This window comes from Ornithorhynchus anatinus, chromosome X5 (assembly GCF_004115215.2).
Source record: "Ornithorhynchus anatinus isolate Pmale09 chromosome X5, mOrnAna1.pri.v4, whole genome shotgun sequence".
In the NCBI taxonomy this organism is placed as follows: Eukaryota; Metazoa; Chordata; class Mammalia; order Monotremata; family Ornithorhynchidae; genus Ornithorhynchus; species Ornithorhynchus anatinus.
In genome coordinates, this window is record NC_041753.1 from 27,170,709 (window position 1) to 27,189,792 (window position 19,084).

Below are 19,084 nucleotides of genomic sequence, written 5' to 3' on the forward strand. Positions count from 1 at the left end.
TGTATTATTTGTGTAAACACATACTTGTGGATAATGTATAAACAAAGCCTCCTCTTGTCATTTTCTCTGCTTCCCTGGTTTTGCTTATTAATAACAGTGGTTTCCACTCATAATTTTAAATAGAAGAACCTTGAAGTATCATAATAAAGCTATAATTTCTAGCCCAGTGCTCTGATATTCCAGGAAAGCACACTCAACATACATAATTTCTATATAAATTGCATGAAATGTGTATCTGCAGTACTGCAGAAATGGCAGAGGCCCAGGTTACTGCTTCCATGCTTCAGTGCCTTTAATACAAGCCATCTACTAAGGTAATGAGGTAGATGACAGAAAACTTAATATTAATTTTGCATGTCCCATTCGACCCCCCCCCCCAAAAAAATAAGAAACCCTTTTGTGGTTTTACCTAAACCAACACTATCTAGTCAGAGATATCATTCTTTGCAACAATTTATATAAACTAGGCTGATACAGCCCAGAATTTGCCATATCCAACATTATCCTTTGCCTAGAGCAAAACAATAAAACCTCTGCTTTGTAAAGCAGTGCTGCTTTTATGTAATGCTGCAGTTGATTTCCTTTTCTACAATTGATTTTTATTATATTCCATAGTCGAGGAGTCTCAATGAATTTAAAGATTATCTGCAATATGTATTCTTAGAAGAAACCCAATTCAGTTTTAGAGGCAGTTTTGCAAACTATTTTTGTAAATGCCTCTTGTGGTTTAATATCCTCAGGAAAAAATAGCCTCTGTGCATAGTAAATGCTGATTGTAGCAAAATTTTAGGATCACTGTTAAACAATATCATAGGAGCTACAATACGATAAATACACTGGAGGCAATGGGAAATTCCCGGATTGGATTGATTGTGGTGCTTTGCACTGGAAGGCCCCCAATTTTTAAAGCATGACTTGTTCTTTTGTCCTTTACACCTTTACTCATTTCACACCTACTACCTTTCCACAGCCCCCTTCATTTTCTTTTGGAAGTCACCTGTGAATAGGGATGAGCCATAGCTGAGTGGGTCCAGCAAATCCCATTTCCCTCTCTTAATATAACAGTCTGGCGTCCTGTCTGAAGCAGCAGAAACCTGGCCCAAGTCCTTGTCCACTCCTGCTTATGGCAGCAGTCACCCTCTGACTGGAAGCAAATCTTAGAGGGTCATGTTGATCCCCAGGAAAACTGCTACATTTGCATGGAGTAGAACTTGAATTTTTAAAAAATCAACTTTCTAGGTTGAAAAGAAGACTGTGATTAGAGTTCCACAATCCCTAGGCATTCAGCCAAAAGTCCTACTTAACGCCTTCTGCATTGACCAGGAATTGGTCCTGCTGGGACAAATTTATTTGGGATGGATGCTCAATCTTTTTTAAAAGCAGTTAGAAATTGTGGCCACTTGGATACATCATAGTTTTACTTTATCAGACATTTTTTAAGGAAAAATTGATTATACTATAGATTTTTAACTGTATTTTAATGACTTTAATGATTTAGAATGCTTCTTTGTTCTTGCTCTCTTATTCCCCCATGAAATAATGTTCTGGCATCTCACTTTAAAGGAAGAAGTGTCGTTTCCTAAGTTCCTGCAGTTCATTAGCAAAGTAAAGGACTTGCAGCTATGCTGGTGTGAAGGTTTTTGGGTTTTTGGTTTTTTTTTTTGCTAAGTTCACCTTTCTCAAGGAGCAAATGAAAAGGTTAAAGCTGTGACACAATTTCTCATTTTATAATGGGAAATTTATTCGAGTCTTTTTTCACCATTTCTCATTGAGGGCATATTACAATTAAATGCCTTCATTTGCACAGATGTAGCCTAAAAACCTTTTTAAATTCCCCAGATATTCAGAGAGTGTGGTTTTTTTTTTTTGGATCTTTGTTTAAAAAAAAATTAATCCCCTTCACCTCTTGAGCTACCTGTCTCAGAATATTTATAAAGTATGTCAGTGAAGTCAGAAAGGCTATTGAAGTCTGATTGTTTTGCAAGGACTGCTCAAGAAAATGAGGTCAAGTAGAGGGCAAATCAGAAGCAACCCAATTATTAATTGAATAATCATTTTAAATTCCAATTTGGACAGAAAATAAGAGACTGAAAAACTCCTGAGAAAATATTTATGAATGGATGATCTATAATACCTCCAGGGGATCATTTCCCCAAAACTTTCAGGACCCTACAACTCAAATCATTTGGAAATCTGTTGTAATTATAAATGTGACCTCATCAGTGGGCACCATTTTAAGTCATCATGGAGATTGTTGGTAATAAAGCTTAAGGTACTTTTTATTATTTCAACAAATAGATTATCTAAATTTATTTCACAATAGAAATGCAAGGCAGGCATATATTTGTTCTTTATAGATTGATTTGCTTCATTAGCATAGATACTCTGGTTTCAGCTAATCATTTTGAACTAGTAATGACATTACTTGAGAGTAAAGACTATCTAAATCTTTGTTTCAATTCTTAAAAAAAAAACAAGAAAACACACATACATACACACACCCGTAGTCATGATATAAGAAATTGTACTTTGAATTTCTCCTTGACTTTAAGGAGCTAAAAGGTTTTTCAGCAGGCCTTGAATTTGACCTATTTTTTCAACACTATGTCATTTCCCCATGAATACTTCTTGGAAAACTGATACTTTTTTTTAATAAACTTTCCATAGGTTTTTTTTTTTCCTGTTAAGCACTTTGTTATTTTTTTGAGCACTTCATTCATTCAATAGTATTTATTGAGCGCTTACTATGTGCAGAGCACTGTACTAAGCGCTTAACTGTGGGCCAGGCATTATACTAAGCTCTGGGGTAGATACAAGCTAATCAGTTTGGACATAGTCCATGATCCACAGAGGACTCACAGTCTTTGTCCCCATTTTACAGATGAGGTAACTGAGGCACAGAGAAGTTAAGTAACTTGCCCTAGGTCACACAACAGACAAGTGACAGAGCTAGGATTAGAACCCAGGTCCTTCTGACTCATGCTCTATCCCCTTGGCCCTGCTGCTACTCTTTTTCATCTGTTTCTCAAGAAAAATTTAAATCCACAAATTTATCAAAAGTTTCCTGGGTTTGGCTGAATTTACACATTTCTTAAATGGAAAATACAGCTCGATTTTGAGCTTTCTGAGGTAAATCAAAACATTGAAATTGCTTTTTTGTGCATTTCCTTGTATCAGGCCAATTTTATGGACTGATTCCTACTACCTTTTGAAAAGTAAAGTGAGTAAGGAAAAGAAGTCTCAACCAGATGGTTCTGTGATATTTGTGAAAACATGCACATTAAAAAATGATTAGCTATTAAATGATTAGATTAAACAAGATACAGTTAAGGGTAACTTAGGGTGCAAAATCCCACACAAAGAATTTGGAGGTCAAAGCTGAAACTAATTGTATCCAGTTGAACTTGTCCTTTCAGACCATTATCTATACTGTAAAGTCCTTTTTCAAGGGAAGTTAAGCAGAACGTCCAATGAATTGTTGGCATTGAGACCAAATTGAATAGTAGTAACCATTACAGGGAAGAGATGGTCTCTGGAAGGATGGCCATTTGAGTTTATGCATCTATAAATGGGGATCCTACAGTCTCTCTTATTGTTTTCTCAGTTCAGGAGAAATAGTTAGGCTCCTTTCTTTATGTTCTAGGGACCGGTGAACCTTTCCTTCCAAGTGTTTGGGGTTCAGCAAAAAGAGTGTTTTTCCATGTCTAAGTTTACATTGCTCTCTCCTCCATTAGAATCCCATGTTTACTGAAAAGGAAGTTTCACCCATCTGCTTCTGATTCATTTACACTTAACTCATCAAAATGTTGCCTTGGATTTGCTGGTTGATGTGCTAGAAGCTCTTTGGGCTGTACCACTGAGCCATTTTTCTTAGAAAAAGGAAGCCGTGCTTTGCAAAGAATAAATAAGTTCAAACTTCAAAGGTTTGGGTTCAGTTCAAAACTCAATCATAAGGAGATTCAAATGGGTTTGACCCTTTCCACAATACGCCATTACCTCTCTGATCCCCGCTCATGAGACTGCAGTATTATGGTCTATCAGGTAAATAAGGATAATGTATAGTTTTGAAACTGTCGAAGCAAACATCGAGACTATAGATTGTAAAGCCTCCCCAGGCCATCATAGACCACCTGGTAAATAATACCAGGGCCATTTTCAGGTGTCGAAATGCTTGTACATGATACACACTGATGAGTTATGGTCCCTTAGGAGACATAGCAGTCTGTTGTGCTACTCTTACTGTTGGTACTTTGAAAAAACATTAATTTTGCAAAGCTGAGGAGTACTGAATGCAAAAACAAAAGCCTACATTGAAATAATATTTTCCTAGCATGAACTGTCCTCAAGAAATTCCAAGTAAAAAGCCAAGTAAAGCAAAGATGTGCAGGACAAGACATTCTGATTAAAACTGAGATGATGATTGCCTCCTGAAAAAGCAAAGATGTGCACAGATTTGTATTTGTGTTGACTTGCTGTAGCCCAGCTTTGCTATTGTCACTTTAAGATTCTATTGAGAGGAAGAGTAGTGGAAGCACAGAGCTTTCTGGAAATGTGTGGGGAAATCCAGCAGACTCCTCCTGCTGGGATTTATCCTGACTGTTAGAATTGGATGAGAGTGGCAGCTAGGAACTAGCTCCTATTGGATTTCAGAGAATGGTAGAGGGAAGAGAAGGGAAAAATTGGAACTTTCCAAGTTCTTCTTCTTTTCATCCTTTGGGGAGGGGACCTGAATTTCATTCATTCATTCATTCATTCATTCAATAGTATTTATTGAGCGCTTACTATGTGCAGAGCACTGTACTAAGCGCTTGGGATGAACAAGTCGGCAACAGATAGAGACAGTCCCTGCCGTTTGACGGGCTTACAGTCTAATCGGGGGAGACGGACAGACAAGAACAATGGCAATAAACAGCGTCAAGGGGAAGAACATCTCGTAAAAACAATGGCAACTAAATAGAATCAAGGCGATGTACAATTCATTAACAAAATAAATAGGGTAACGAAAATATATACAGTTGAGCGGACGAGTACAGTGCTGTGGGGATGGGAAGGGAGAGGTGGAGGAGCAGAGGGAAAAGGGGAAAATGAGGCTTTAGCTGCGGAGAGGTAAAGGGGGGATGGCAGAGGGAGTAGAGGGAGAAGAGGAGTTCAGTCTGGGAACGCCTCTTGGAGGAGGTGATTTTTAAGTAGGGTTTTGAAGAGGGAAAGAGAATCAGTTTGGCGGAGGTGAGGAGGGAGGGCGTTGCAGGACCGCGGGAGGACGTGACCCAGGGGTCGACGGCGGGATAGGCGAGACCGAGGGACGGTGAGGAGGTGGGCGGCAGAGGAGCGGAGCGTGCGGGGTGGGCGGTAGAAAGAGAGAAGGGAGGAGAGGTAGGAAGGGGCAAGGTGATGGAGAGCCTCGAAGCCTAGAGTGAGGAGTTTTTGTTTGGAGCGGAGGTCGATAGGCAACCACTGGAGTTGTTTAAGAAGGGGAGTGACATGCCCAGATCGTTTCTGCAGGAAGATGAGCCGGGCAGCGGAGTGAAGAATAGACCGGAGCGGGGCGAGAGAGGAGGAAGGGAATTTGGTTTGTTGATTTTATTAAGTATTTATGTTTCTTATTGGGAATGTCCACCTCTATTCCAAGAGGATCAGCAGGAGGTACTGCATGCCAATTAAACTCAGAAAAAAAAATCCAGGCCCCAGAAAACCCACCTCCCATCAAAAAGGTTACAAACGGCTAGAAAGGAGAAAGGTTATGGGAAGCTGGGAAATTCATGCTCATGGGAAGGCATACAGATCGAAATGATCAGCAGGGCCAAGAGATGTTTGGATCAATTTATAGGTGAGTGGTCTAAAACGGGTTGTAGATGGAAAGTTAGGTGTGTAGAAGGGAAAAATGGGAGCTCTTAGACGGTCCATCCTTAACCACGAGGACAGGTGTACAGGAAGGCAATCAGTGTGAGCCTGATCCATTTGCTCATGCTTTTTAATTACACCTGAGTTTACAGCTATGAAGACAGGGAGTCACTGTGGGTGGCTAGACCAGGTTAACATTCTAGGACTTCCAAGCCTGATGTTCAGGACTAGCTTTGGTCTCTGGCACGTATGACTTGGTGGTTTAGAAGAAAAGACCTTGGAGTTGGCATGAAGTTGGAACTAATATACAGAAAAAATTTCAAGGTAGAGAAAGATGGTTGCTAAGTCTCAAACAAATGTCATCAACCAAGATTTTAGCTTCAGGTTTGAGGATAGCTTGTAAGAACCTTGTGGGAGAGACTGTTTCTAATCTGTGCTGCTTGTATATTCCCAGTTGTCTAGTACAGTGTAATGCATAAAATAGGCATGCAACAAATGTTAGTAATGAGTAGACATGGAAAAAAGTCACTTTAGAGTTACAAAGGATGCAACCCGACCTAAAATTTGGGGGGTAGCATGGTTTTGGGAAGTAAAAGGGAGTTTGGGGATGTAAAACAAAAACAAACAAAAAAAAAACTAGGCAGCATCTTTCTAGGTGGAATGATGATCAACCCAGGAAAATTTCTGTGAGATGAGGCTACTCCTTCAGTTTTCAAATCCCAATATCGTTCTTTAATTTCCAGCCCCCACAGGGGATCTCATTTTTTCTGGAGATGTTACCTGGAACTGTCATCATGGATTCCACATATTTGCTTGTTACTAAACCCAAATGATAGGTGATGAGGCTTGCCTGGATCTTGTTATCACCTTCTTCCTTTATATGACACAAGAAGAAGGGCACTGTACCGACAGAGTATTGGCATTCTGTTATCCTGAAGCTCCCCATACTCTCAATCTTAAAATCTCCAGCCAAATAGATGCTTCTTAGCCATCCATGCCAATAATTATTCTAAGTCAAAATCATGCACCCTGCTATTTTCTCTGTTCTCCTCATAAACAAAAAGTATTCCCCATCCCACCAGATAACGGAAGGAGGATTGCTCCTTTCTACCTTTCCAACAGTTCTCCAAGTTCTAGATATTCTTGCTCTATGGTGAATGCCTGGTTTTCACTTAGAGGTAGGGAATGGGTCTTGAGGGCCAGGTCTGGATACAAAAGAGACCTGGAGGATAGTGGGGAGAGGGAGGTCCTACTTTGGAGACAGACTCACACCAAAGGAGGGCAGCAGAAGAGCCCTCTCTCTCTCTCAGATGACAAAACTATTTCTCAATGTTTCTTCTGGGCTGGTCTCCAGTGGATTAAGGGAGCTGAATAACATTTTCTGCACTCATTTTCAGGTCCTGAACTATCACTGTTTTCTCATTCAAAAATTTTTCAATATGCAGGTCATACTCCGACACAGATTTTTCTGAACCATGGCTACAAACCACATTTGATTTGATTTTCCAAGGAAGCCCCCAGTGATTGGTAGGGCCAATATGAGTATCTTACTCAACAGTATACAACCACATGAGGGCACAGCAGGGCCTGCTGCTTTGAGAGAAGGCAGGGTGTTCAAAGGCTTATTGAAGGCACATCTCCTCCAAGAGGTCTTCCCTGACTAAACCCTCCTTTCTTCTTCTCCCACTCTCTTCTGCATCATCCTGACTTGCTCCCTTTATTCATCCCCCCTCCCAGCCCCACAGCACTTATGTACATATCCATCATTTATTTATTTATAGCAATGTCTGTCTCCCCTTCTAGACTGTAAGCTTCTTAAGGGCAAGGAATGTGTTTATTTTTATATTGTACTCTCCCAGGTTCTTAGTACAGTGCTCTGCACACAGTAAGCATTCAATGAGAAGCAGCGTGGCTCAGTGGAAAGAGCATTGGCTTTGGAGTCAGGGCTCACGAGTTCGAATCCCAGCTCTGCCACTTGTCGGCTGTGTGACTGTGGGCAAGTCACTTAACTTCTCTGTGCCTCAGTTCCCTCATCTGTAAAATGGGGATTAAGACTGTGAGCCCCAGGTGGGACAACCTGATTCCCCTATGTCTACCCCAGCGCTTAGAACAGTGCTCGGCACATAGTAAGCGCTTAACAAATACCAACATTATTACATGTGATTGCTTGACTATAAATACAGCCTGCACCCATACCTTAACCAACCATCTCACAAGGCATGCTGTTGGCTTCTGGGAGCCAATTCTCTCCGGGAGAGAGTGGGGATGACTCACTGCACATCATCACCACTAATGAAAACAATTCAAGTGCAAGTCCTACTGCCTACTGCAGATAGCTCATATCTGCAGGCAAAAAAAGTCCTCAGTGAGTAGGTGGTCCAGGATCACCCTCCCTTGCCCCCCTGGCACTCTCCAATTTTCACCTTATCTGTCTCCTCTCTAAACTCCTCGAGTGAGTTGTCCATACTCACTGGCCTCATTTCTTCTCCTCTAACTCTCTCCTTGATCTACTCTAATCTGGTTTCAGCCCCCTCCACTCCACAGAAATGCCTCTAAGGTCAGCAATGACCTCCTCCTTGCCAAATCTAATTGATTAATCTGATTGCCTCATTGGTCTCCTTTGGCTGAAACAGGCTGACAGAAGATCTCACAGTGTAGGTAAATGTGTGCATGATTGAGTGTATCTCTCCTCTGTTTCTCTTCTATTACCACTATATCTACTAATCATGTCACAGAAGACAAGTGACAGTGAGGAGACTGTTGAAAGGTGTTCTTATAGCATGGTTTAGTAGATAAACCATTGCACCCCATTGGTGTGTCTGAATGTGTGCGTGTGTGTGTGTGTATAACTTTGTTTTCAACAGTGAGAATGTAAGTTCACTCTCGGTAGAGAATGGGTCTACCAACTCTGTTGGACTCTCCCAACTGCTTCATACAGTGCTCTTCACTCAGTAAATGCTCAGTAAACATCACTGATTGAACAGAAGAAGTTGTGTTGAGAAGGATGTTAAAATGTAAGGATGATCTTTTGAGGATTCCATGTGTGTGTCTGTGTATGTGTGTAACTGAGTGTGGACACAAAGGGCTCGTTCTCCACAATTATACATGTTCAGGGCACAGCTAGGATCCTAATGTGAGCTAGAGCTGGATGTTTGCCTCTCCTCAGCTTAGAGAGGTGGGGCCTGGAGAAAATGGCAGGGGGACTATAGGGAGAGGGTGAGCCTAAGGGCGAACCTGGCAGGGTCAAGAGGATTTTGATAGGATTGATTTTCTCAGTTTGCTTGAGGTGTGCATATATGCATATATCACTCCCAAAGACATCTTGATATTGAAAGTAAATGCAAGGTTTATTCCCTGGATAACAACAAGGTTTGAGAATACACTGTTGAGAGGTTATACAAGAGAGAGATCTCAGGTCCCTTCTGTTGCTGGCTGTTCTCGGTCTCTGTGTCCTCACTCAGGAGAGGGTCAGTGGTCAAGTCAAAGCTAAGGATGCTTGGCACCTGTGAGGGCAGGTCTGTGGCTGCCGTGATGGTCTTTCTGATGGCACCATATTCTCTAGGCAACAGTCCATATTCAGACATACGAGAGATTCACTGTCTGCACTATCTGTCTCTGATCATATGGAGTTCATGGGACCTTAATGGGTCCTTCTTATCAGACGAAAACATATTCCCCCATTCAGAGGTCCAAGTAGTACTTACAAAAACAGCAACAATAACAGCAGCAGCAATAGTAATAATAATGATGATTGTATTTGGTAAGTACATATGTTCCAAGCACTCACTGTACTAAGCACTGGGGTAGATACAAGATAATCAGGTCAGGCAGACTCCCTGACCCACATGGGGGCCACAGTCTAATGGGGAGGGAGAATAGGTTTTTCATCCCCATTTTATAGTTGAGGAAACGGAGGCTCAGAGAAGTTAAGTGACTTGTCCATAGGTAGGCTGTAAATAATGGTAGGGAAATCTGATCCAGTTAGGTCCTGCTCCCCCCAAAGTCACAGAGTTGCTTTTGACAGTAATACATACTGTGTTCCACAGTCACTATGGCTCCTCCTACTCCATACTAGTGTCTGTCTAACCTTATCTACCTTCCTCACCAGGATTTGAACATCACTGGACAGTGCCCCTGGTCCAGACCCAATCCACACCCCCAACAGATGAGGCCATGATCATGATGAAACAAAAAGGTAAATGCATTTGCAGTCACAGTCATCCCTCCAGGACATTGGTTTAAGTTCTGGAACACTGACATGATCTCTCTCTAACATCAAAGGAAGAGGCAGAAGAATCAGAGAATGAGGAGGAAAGTCACAAAAGCAGGAAATAGGACAGAAATCTTGAATTTCTTCTTTCTCATGGACTTTTCGGTATGATGGATCTAGTCAGTACAATTTATCCAGATCCCACCCTCATAGCCCAGTTTCTTCCCCTCTGTAATTTGGAAGAATGAGCTTGTGTAAGCAACTTCTGCTTACAATCATTCAATCATTACAATCATACAATCATTACAATCATTCTGAAAATCATTCAGAAGTTACAGTTACAGAGAGGGAGAAAGTTGAGGCTTTCTCAAGCTCCCACGTAAGCCAGATTTCTAGGAGTCAGTACAACTGAATTAGATGCCACAATTTACAGTTCATGTGCTCCTCCTGACGTTCTTTGAGCCAGTTTCTCACTGCTTTTTCTGAATCACCTCACTAAGTTTACAATGAGACCCACCCAAGACCCCATCTTCTGACCAGAAACATATTTTGGGTCTTGTTCTTTGGAACCCCACCCAAAATATGGTTCTTTTCAAAAGAGTGAGCTGGATTACCAAGAGTTTGCCCTTTGCAGTTCCCGTGTGACCTTTTTGTGATTCAGAGGAGCATTGGTCTGGGAGGGGAGGTACAAAGGAACGCCCTTGTGAAAGGAACTCTTACAATTCCTAGCTGCCAGGAAATTGTTCTGGAGAAACAATCTGAGAAGAGGGAGAGAGCCGAGGGTTTCTGAACCTCTCCTATAGGCCAGATTTTTTACAGTCAGGGCAACCGCTCCTGATCCTAACCCTTCCAGTGATACCAACCTCATCTTGAAGCCCGATGGGTCCTGCTCCCTTACAGTAGCATTTGGATAACCCCATAGCCCTTCCCCACCCTGATTTGAACACCATTAGACACTGCCTCTGGTGCAGACCCAGTCCATACCCCCTGTAGACGAGATCAGGATCATGCTGAAACTAGAAAGGGGCTGCATTTGCAGACACATCCATCCCTTCAGGACATCAGTGCCAGATCAAGAATACCCACATGCTCTACCCCTAACATCTAAGGAGGGGCCAGAAGAAGTAAAGAGTGAGGAGAAAAGTCAGAGAAGTGGGAGATAGGACAGGCATCCTGAATCTCTCCTTCCAGACAGATATTTAGGTATAAGGGGTCCAGTCAGTACAATTGGCCCAGATCTCACTCTCCCCAGCTCAGTTTTCCCCTGTGCTATTTGGAGGTTCAGTTGACCAGGGACTGGAGGTACTTTTTCTGTGAATATGTGTAAAGCATCACTATTCTCTCGAATGCCAAGACATTAAGAAAAAAGGAGAAACCTTAATAGAAGAGGGAAATAGTTGTGATGTACTGAATCCTCCTCTTGCCCAGGTCCATCTCTATTGTGGCAGCAGTCAAGACAGTTGGCCAAGCTCTCCCCTGCCCTTTGCATCTCAGTTTCTGCCCCATGCTATTCGGAAGGGGAGTTGCCCAAGGAGTGAAGGAAGAAAGGATGCCTGTATTTAAACATGACTGCTCAGGGGGTTCAGGGTGGGGGAGAGGAGAGAGACTGGGCTATACAGGAAATCTAGCCTCTGAAACCTGGGTTTGGTAATCATAAACTCAAGCTGTGGACTGGAGTTTGTGAACAAATATTTTTCTGCCCCTTCCCCAAGTAAAGAGAGTTGAGCCTTATAAGGGTGATGCCTTGGGGAGAGGTAGTGAAGACTGAAGTCATGGGTTGCATAGCTAAAAACTATCTATTTCCCCATTGAGGGTATTCCACCTATAGGTGGGATGAAAAGGGAGTGGAAGGGGGAAAAGGATCTGAGCTCAATCTGCCTGCAGGCAGCCCAGAGTTTTGTTCCCACTGCAGATTTGGCTCTGGTCCTTTTCCCTGACCCTTCTTCTTTTCTTTCACCTCCACTAACCATCCTCTTTCATTTTCCCTTGCCTCTTATGTCCCTGACCCTAGTGGTATGGGTAGGGGCATGAACCATGTGGGAACATGGTCAAATTCCCCCAAGCCCTGTTTGAGGACCAACTATTCATGGCTGGGCTGTATTGGAGGGTGGGAATATCTGGTTTCATTAGGGCCAGTTTCTGTCTTTTCCCTTCACTTCTTCAGACTCTGCCCCTTCATAGGAGTCAGTCACCAGATAAAAAATAAGAAAAAAAAAACAGAAGAGGGAAACATTTTAAACTTTCAGAGCCTCTCCTGGAGGCTACCTCTCCTGCAGTCAGTACAATTGTCCCAGGTCCCAACCTTTCCAGCTCATTTGCTGCCACATCTCTTCCCCACCCCCTCCCTGCAATGAGACCCACCCAGGACCCCATCTTTTGACCAGAAACATATTTTAATCTTACCCAAGGAGTGTCTTGGGTAAGCAATCACTATTGTCCTGGTGGCCAGGAAAATGGTTCAGGAAGATACAGTTACAGAAGTAGGAGACATTTGAGACTTTCTAAACCTCTCCTCTAAGCCAGATTTCTATTAGTAATAATAATAATAATAATTTAAGCGCTTACTATGTGCAAGGCACTGTACTAAGCATTGGGGTAGATACAAGGTAATTGGGATGGACAGTAGGTAATAATAATGACGACTTTTTTTAAGCACTTACTATGTGTAAAGCACTGTTCTAAGCGCTGGGGAGAATACAAGGTGATCAGGTTGTCCCACGTGGAGCTCACAGTTTTAATGCCCATTTGACAGATGAGGGAACTGAGGCCCAGAGAAGTTAAGTGACTTGCCCAAAGTCACATAGCTGACAAGCGGTGGGGCCGGGATTTGAACCCATGATCTCTGACTCCCCAGCCCATGCTCTTTCCACTCCAAACTTTCCAATTTGTTTGCTGCTTCCACCCTTGTTATTTCAAGGTGCCTATTATCAGGAAATGAAGGCAAAGAGATGTGTTTGTTCTTCAAACACGACTGTTCCAGTTGGGGGAAGGAATCCGTCAAGTTTTGTTGGTTTGGATAAAGTCCTTTCACACATAAGAGTTTGACCAGAAGGTTTCCCATTTCTCATCGGATAGAGTTGAGACCACTTGCAAGCCATCTTCAGCTATGGCAAGGGGTACGAACCTTGTGGGAACATGGCCAAAGTCCCCCAAACCCTCCACTGAGGACCAACTCTACAAAGCTGGGCTGTATGGGAGGGCGAGGAGATCTGGTTTCAATACTTTCCCCTCACCTCTTCTGCCCCTGCCCCTCTTGGTGCAGCCAGGGGCGTGAACACTATGTGAACTCGCCCAAATTCACCCAAACCCTCCACTGAGGTCTAATTACCCATAGCTGGGCTGTATGGGAGGGCAGGCAGATCTGGTTTCATTCTTTCCCCTCACCTCATCTGCTCCTGTACCTCCAGGTGTGGCAAGAGGGCATGAACCATGTGGGAACATGGCCAATTTCCCCCAAGCCATCCACTGAGGACCAATTCTACACAGCTGGGCTGTATGAGAGGGCAAGGAGATCTGGTTTCAATACTTTCCCCTCACCTCTTCTGATCCTGGCCCTCCAAGTGTGGCCAGGGGCATGAACTTTATAGGAACTTGCCCAAATTCACCCAACCCCTTCACTGAGGTCCTACTATCCATAGCTGGGCTGTATGGGAGGGCAGGAAGATCTGGTTTCATTCTTTCCCCTTACCTCATCTGATCCTACACCTCCAGTTGTGGCAAGCAGGTATGAACCATGTGGGCACATGGCCAAATTCCCCCAAACCGTCCACTGAGGACCAATTATCCATAGCTATACGGGAGGGTGGGCAGGCAGATCTGGTTTTGTTAGGGCCAGTTTCTCACCACTTATTCTTCAATGTCTCCCCATGTTCTGTTACTTTTACAGCAAGTCCAACCAGTTTCCCCCATCTTTTGAACAAAACCATATTTTGGACGTGTGGGAGTTATGACAGTTAACCAAGATTCCACACTTCGCAGTTATGAACCTCTCCTCTAAGCCAGATTTCCAGCAGCTGGGACAACTGCCCCAGATCCCTTCCTTTCCAGCTCCTTCACTGCCCTCCTTGTTATTTAGAGTTGCTGGTGACAGGGAAATTCAGGCACAGAGTTTCATTCTCTGTTGATGATGATGATGACATTTGTTAAGCGCTTACTATGTGCCAAACACTGTTCTGTTACATTTGCAGTGAGATCCTCCACATCCTCCAGCCCCAATTAGTCCTATTACCCTTCGCTAGTGTTTGGCTAACCCCATCTACCTTTCCCATCATGATTTGACCAATTCCCTTTCTGCCTCATTTCTCAGCAGATAGCATAGAGACCATGGGCACCTCCAGGTGTGGCAGGAGGTATGATCCATATGGGAACAGAGTAAAATTCCCTCAAACCTTCCACTGAGGTCTAACTATCCAAGCTGGACTGAATAGGAGGGTGGGGAAATCTGGTTTCATTAGGGCCAGCTCTCAGGGGATGAAAGAAAAAAAAATGTGTCTCTAATGGTCAACTCTCTAGGGACTGAGTAGGAACCAGACTAATCAGGAAATCTAGTCACTGCAAACTTTGGTGGGTTATCATAAACTCAAAATATGGACAGGAAATTTTGGTTGAATCTTTTTCTGCCCCACCCTTAAGCAAAGAGAGATAAGATCTTTAAGGACAATGCCTAGAGGTGTAGAAAAGGAATGGGATTTCCTGAGAGTTTTTGTCCCACCCCAGACACTGCCCCAAACATTGCCATTTCCCTTTCCCATTCTCCTTCCCTCTCCTTTCCCTTTTCCTTTCCTTTTCCTTCTCACCACAGTCCACAGACCAGCAAAATAGTGCTCCTGTCAGAAACAATTGAATCGTTATAACCACTATAACTATATATATATATATATACATATATATATTTGTAAAGCACTTACTATGTGCCAGGCACAGTACTAAGTACTGGGATAGTTACAAGATATTCAGATTGGATGTAGTCCTTGCAGCCTAAATCTCTATTTTTCAGATTCAGCAACTGAGGCGTATAAGAAGTAAAGTGACTTTAGGTCACTCAACAGACAAGTGGCAGAGCCGAATTTAGAGCCCAGGTCCTTCTGACTCCCAGGCCTGTGCTCTATCCTCCTAGACCATTCTGCTTTCCTTTGTCCTTCTTCTCCTTTGCCTTCCCTTTCCTCTTTAATTTCACCTCTCCCTTCTAGTTCTGCCCCTCCGCCTGTCTTTAGAACCATTAGAACTGTTAATACCTAAATGAGCCTGATGCCTAGAGCTTGGAGTAACGAGAAACAGAGGTTTATCTGCCTATGGTCAGTCCACTTTTGAATTTTTAACAATGTACCAAATAAAGAGTGTTTCTTTTTTTCTTGGTGGTTTTACTCCTTCCCTTACATCGTGAGCTCCTTGTGGGATAGGAAGTTTCTCTGCTATCTTGTTTCAAGCCTGCCATTCGTCACCCTGTATTGGGTCTTTATTTGTTTTTGGGTGCGAGTTTTTGATAGCCTGGTCTTTTCCATTTGCAGCCCAGATGAGTTGCCAAGGCAGTACAGGAAATCTAATCTTGTAGAACTTGGTGTACTTATAAATTCTCATGTACTAGATTTTCTAATGGCCTCGTGCATAGACCACAGGCCTGGGAGTCAGAAGGACCTGAGTTCTAATCCCTGGTCCTCCACTTATTTGCTGTGTGACCTTGGACAAGTCATTTCACTTTTCTGGGCCTTAGTTACCTCATATGTAAAATGGGGATTGAGACTGTGAGTCCCTTGTGGGACATGGACTGTTTCCAACCTGATTAGCTTTTATCTACCCCAGTGCTTAGTACAGTGCCTGGCACATAGTAAGTGCTTAACAAAATACCACAATTAATAATAATTATAATAATAATACTCTCAGGGCTGCACCTGGAGAGTTTCCAGTACTCTACCAGTCTCGACAATGGGAAGGAGAGTCAAGCAGAGGCATATCCATTCCATTCCTAGCTTAGGCAGTGGCTAGTGAGTGGAAGACAATCTGCTGCAAGTCAAAACTCACCCATGCTGGGCTTAGACAAGACAAAGGCATCATCAGGCAATGCACTCACAATCCACGTATCAAGGTGGACCAGTTCCTGAAACCTGTCAATAGCACCTATCCAAAACCAATAAGGAAAGAGATATTGAGTCAGATGCCCAAGAAGTTTCAACAAGGAAGGAACTAGAGTTCCCTACCAGAATCCCCAGTATAAGGAGACAAGACAAGGGCTCCTGATTATTCCTGTCTCCGACCTGCCTCTGTATAAGTAAATATTAGACTCAATATTTTGTTCCACATTATTAATAGTTGCTCAACTTAGAGTCTCTAGAGCCTCAGGTGGCTCTTGATTTCAAATTTCTCTGCTTCATGGGGTCCGAAATTTTCCTGAAGGACAAAGTCTGGAAAGTTGAAGTTGAACTGTGTGCGCCTTTGTGTGTATAAAAATGTGTCTGCATTTTGTCTGTCTTTAGAAGGCTCACTCCTTATCATTTTTATCACCATAGTAACTGGTGCAGTTTGGGGCATGCCTAGGTGCTTGATAACTAACAGCTAATAAAGAGGCAGAAACAGCAAGGTAGACGAAGGAGAAGAGACGGTGATGAAGACCTGTAGCGCCCAGCATTCCCCAGGTAACGCAGGCTGACCACGTGGACTTTACCTATTACTGTTCACGCCTTGGACTTCCCCATCAGATGGACATGCAACACCCTCCTCTGGGTATCGTCCCCCTCCCCGTGGCCCTTGGCATTCTCTTTCTATTGCAACATCATGCTGCCTCCCCAGGATCCCACACAAGTTCATCCATCGCTACCTACCTCAACGCCTTGGCAGGACAGAGAAGAGCAGCCATAGCCTGGTGCCTCACCTCCTTCCCCTCCTAAAGACCGTGGCAGCTGCTGCTGGAATGGTCACTGTAGCTGTGGTTGCAACTGGGGACTCTGAGCTGCGAGGAGCCTGAAATTCTGCTCCTCTAGCCACAGTACCCTATCGATCTTTGTTTCTTTCTGTTGCCTTAGTGTGTTGTTTCATCTCTTCTTATGTATCTCTCAGCAGTCCCTTTTTTATTTTTATTATTTTTTATTTTTAGATTGGGAGCTCCCCCGAGAGCAAGGGACCATGTCTAATTCCCAACTGTGTAGTCTTTCCCAGTGCCCAGCACAGTGCTCTGCACACAGTAAGCTATAATAGATAGTATTACTACTACTAGGAACGAATGGCTTCCTACCTCAGCTGGCTGAGGGAGACCAGGGAAATAGATCAAGATGTCCTATTCTAACCCCAACTCACACTTCTGATCTGGTGTGCTGCTTGGAGCCCCACGCCCATCACTGGTAAATAAGTAATAATGAAAATCATACTTATTAAGCACTTACTATGTGCCAAGCATTGTACTAAGCACTTGGGTAGAAATTTATCCTTTCCTGCCTTAACTCTGCCCTCTCCTCCGCCAGGCAAAACTTCTCCTCCCTCATCGACACCCATGCCCGTCACCCCCGCCGATTGTTCCGGACCTTTAACTCTCTCCTTAGGCCCCCTGTTCCTCCCCCTCCCCCATCTCTCACCCCCAATGATCTGGCCACCTATTTCCTCACGAAAATCAACACAATCAGGTCTGAGCTCCCCAAAGTCACCCCTCCGCCTCTCCCCTTCCCCCCACCAACCCCCTCCCCTACTTTCCCATCCTTCCCTGCAGTATCCTCAGAGGAGATCTCCTCCCTCCTCGCAAGTGCCACCCCCTCCACCTGCGCCTCGGACCCCATTCCCTCTCACCTTATTAAAACCATCGCCCCTGCCCTCCTCCCTTCCTTAACTTCTATTTTTAACCACTCAATCTCCAATGGCTCCTTCCCCGCTGCCTTCAAACATGCCCACGTCTCCCCCATCCTAAAAAAACCCGCTCTTGACCCCACTTCCCCCTCCAGTTATCGCCCTATCTCCCTACTACCCTTCCTTTCCAAAATCCTAGAACGAGTCGTCTACAATCGATGCTTAGAATTCCTTAACTCCCATTATCTCCTAGACCCCCTCCAATCTGGCTTCCGTCCCCTCCACTCTACCGAGACTGCTCTCTCTAAGGTCACCCGTGACCTCCTTCTTGCCAAATCCAATGGCTCCTACTCCATTCTGATCCTCCTTGACCTCTCTGCTGCCTTTGACACTGTCGACCATCCCCTCCTCCTCCATACCTTATCTCACCTTGGCTTCACGGACTCCGTCCTCTCCTGGTTCTCCTCTTACCTCTCTGGCCGGTCATTCTCGGTCTCCTTCGCTGGCGCCTCTTCCCCCTCCCATCCTTTAACTGTTGGAGTTCCTCAAGGGTCATTTCTCGGCCCTCTTCTGTTCTCCATTTACACTCACTCCCTCGGTGAACTCATTCGCTCTTATGGCTTTGACTACCATCTCTACGCAGATGACACGCAGATCTACATCTCCACCCCTGTCCTCTCCCCCTCCCTTCAGGCTCGCATCTCCTCCTGCCTCCAGGATGTCTCCACCTGGATGTCGGCCCGCCACCTAAAACTCAACATGAGCAAGACTGAGCTCCTCATCTTCCCTCCCAAACCCGGTCCTCTCCCAGACTTCTCTATCACCGTGGATGGCACGACCATCCTTCCCGTCTCTCAGGCCCGCAATCTCGGTGTCATCCTTGACTCGTCTCTCTCGTTCACCCCACACATCCTATCCGTTACCGAGACCTGCCGGTTTCACCTCTACAATATCGCCAAGATCCGCACTTTCCTCTCCACCCAAACGGCTACCTTACTGCTACAGGCTCTCGTTATATCCCGGCTAGACTACTGTGTCAGCCTTCTCTCTGACCTCCCTTCCTCCTCTCTCGCCCCGCTCCAGTCTATTCTTCACTCTGCTGCCCGGCTCATCTTCCTGCAGAAAAGATCTGGGCATGTCACTCCCCTTCTTAAACAACTCCAGTGGTTGCCTATCAACCTCCGCTCCAAACAAAAACTCCTCACTCTAGGCTTCAAGGCTCTACATCACCTTGCCCCTTCCTACCTCTCCTCCCTTCTCTCTTTC

The 19,084-nt window shown here is 44.2% G+C and overlaps 1 non-coding gene across 1 annotated transcript; it reads left to right on the forward strand.

Annotated features, from left to right (window-relative positions):
* Positions 1–15,922: 15,922 nt before the first annotated feature.
* LOC114808399 lies at positions 15,923–16,059 on the forward strand. Its single transcript, XR_003756247.1, has one exon. It is a non-coding gene; the product is annotated as a small nucleolar RNA SNORA7 (small nucleolar RNA).
* Positions 16,060–19,084: the final 3,025 nt, after the last annotated feature.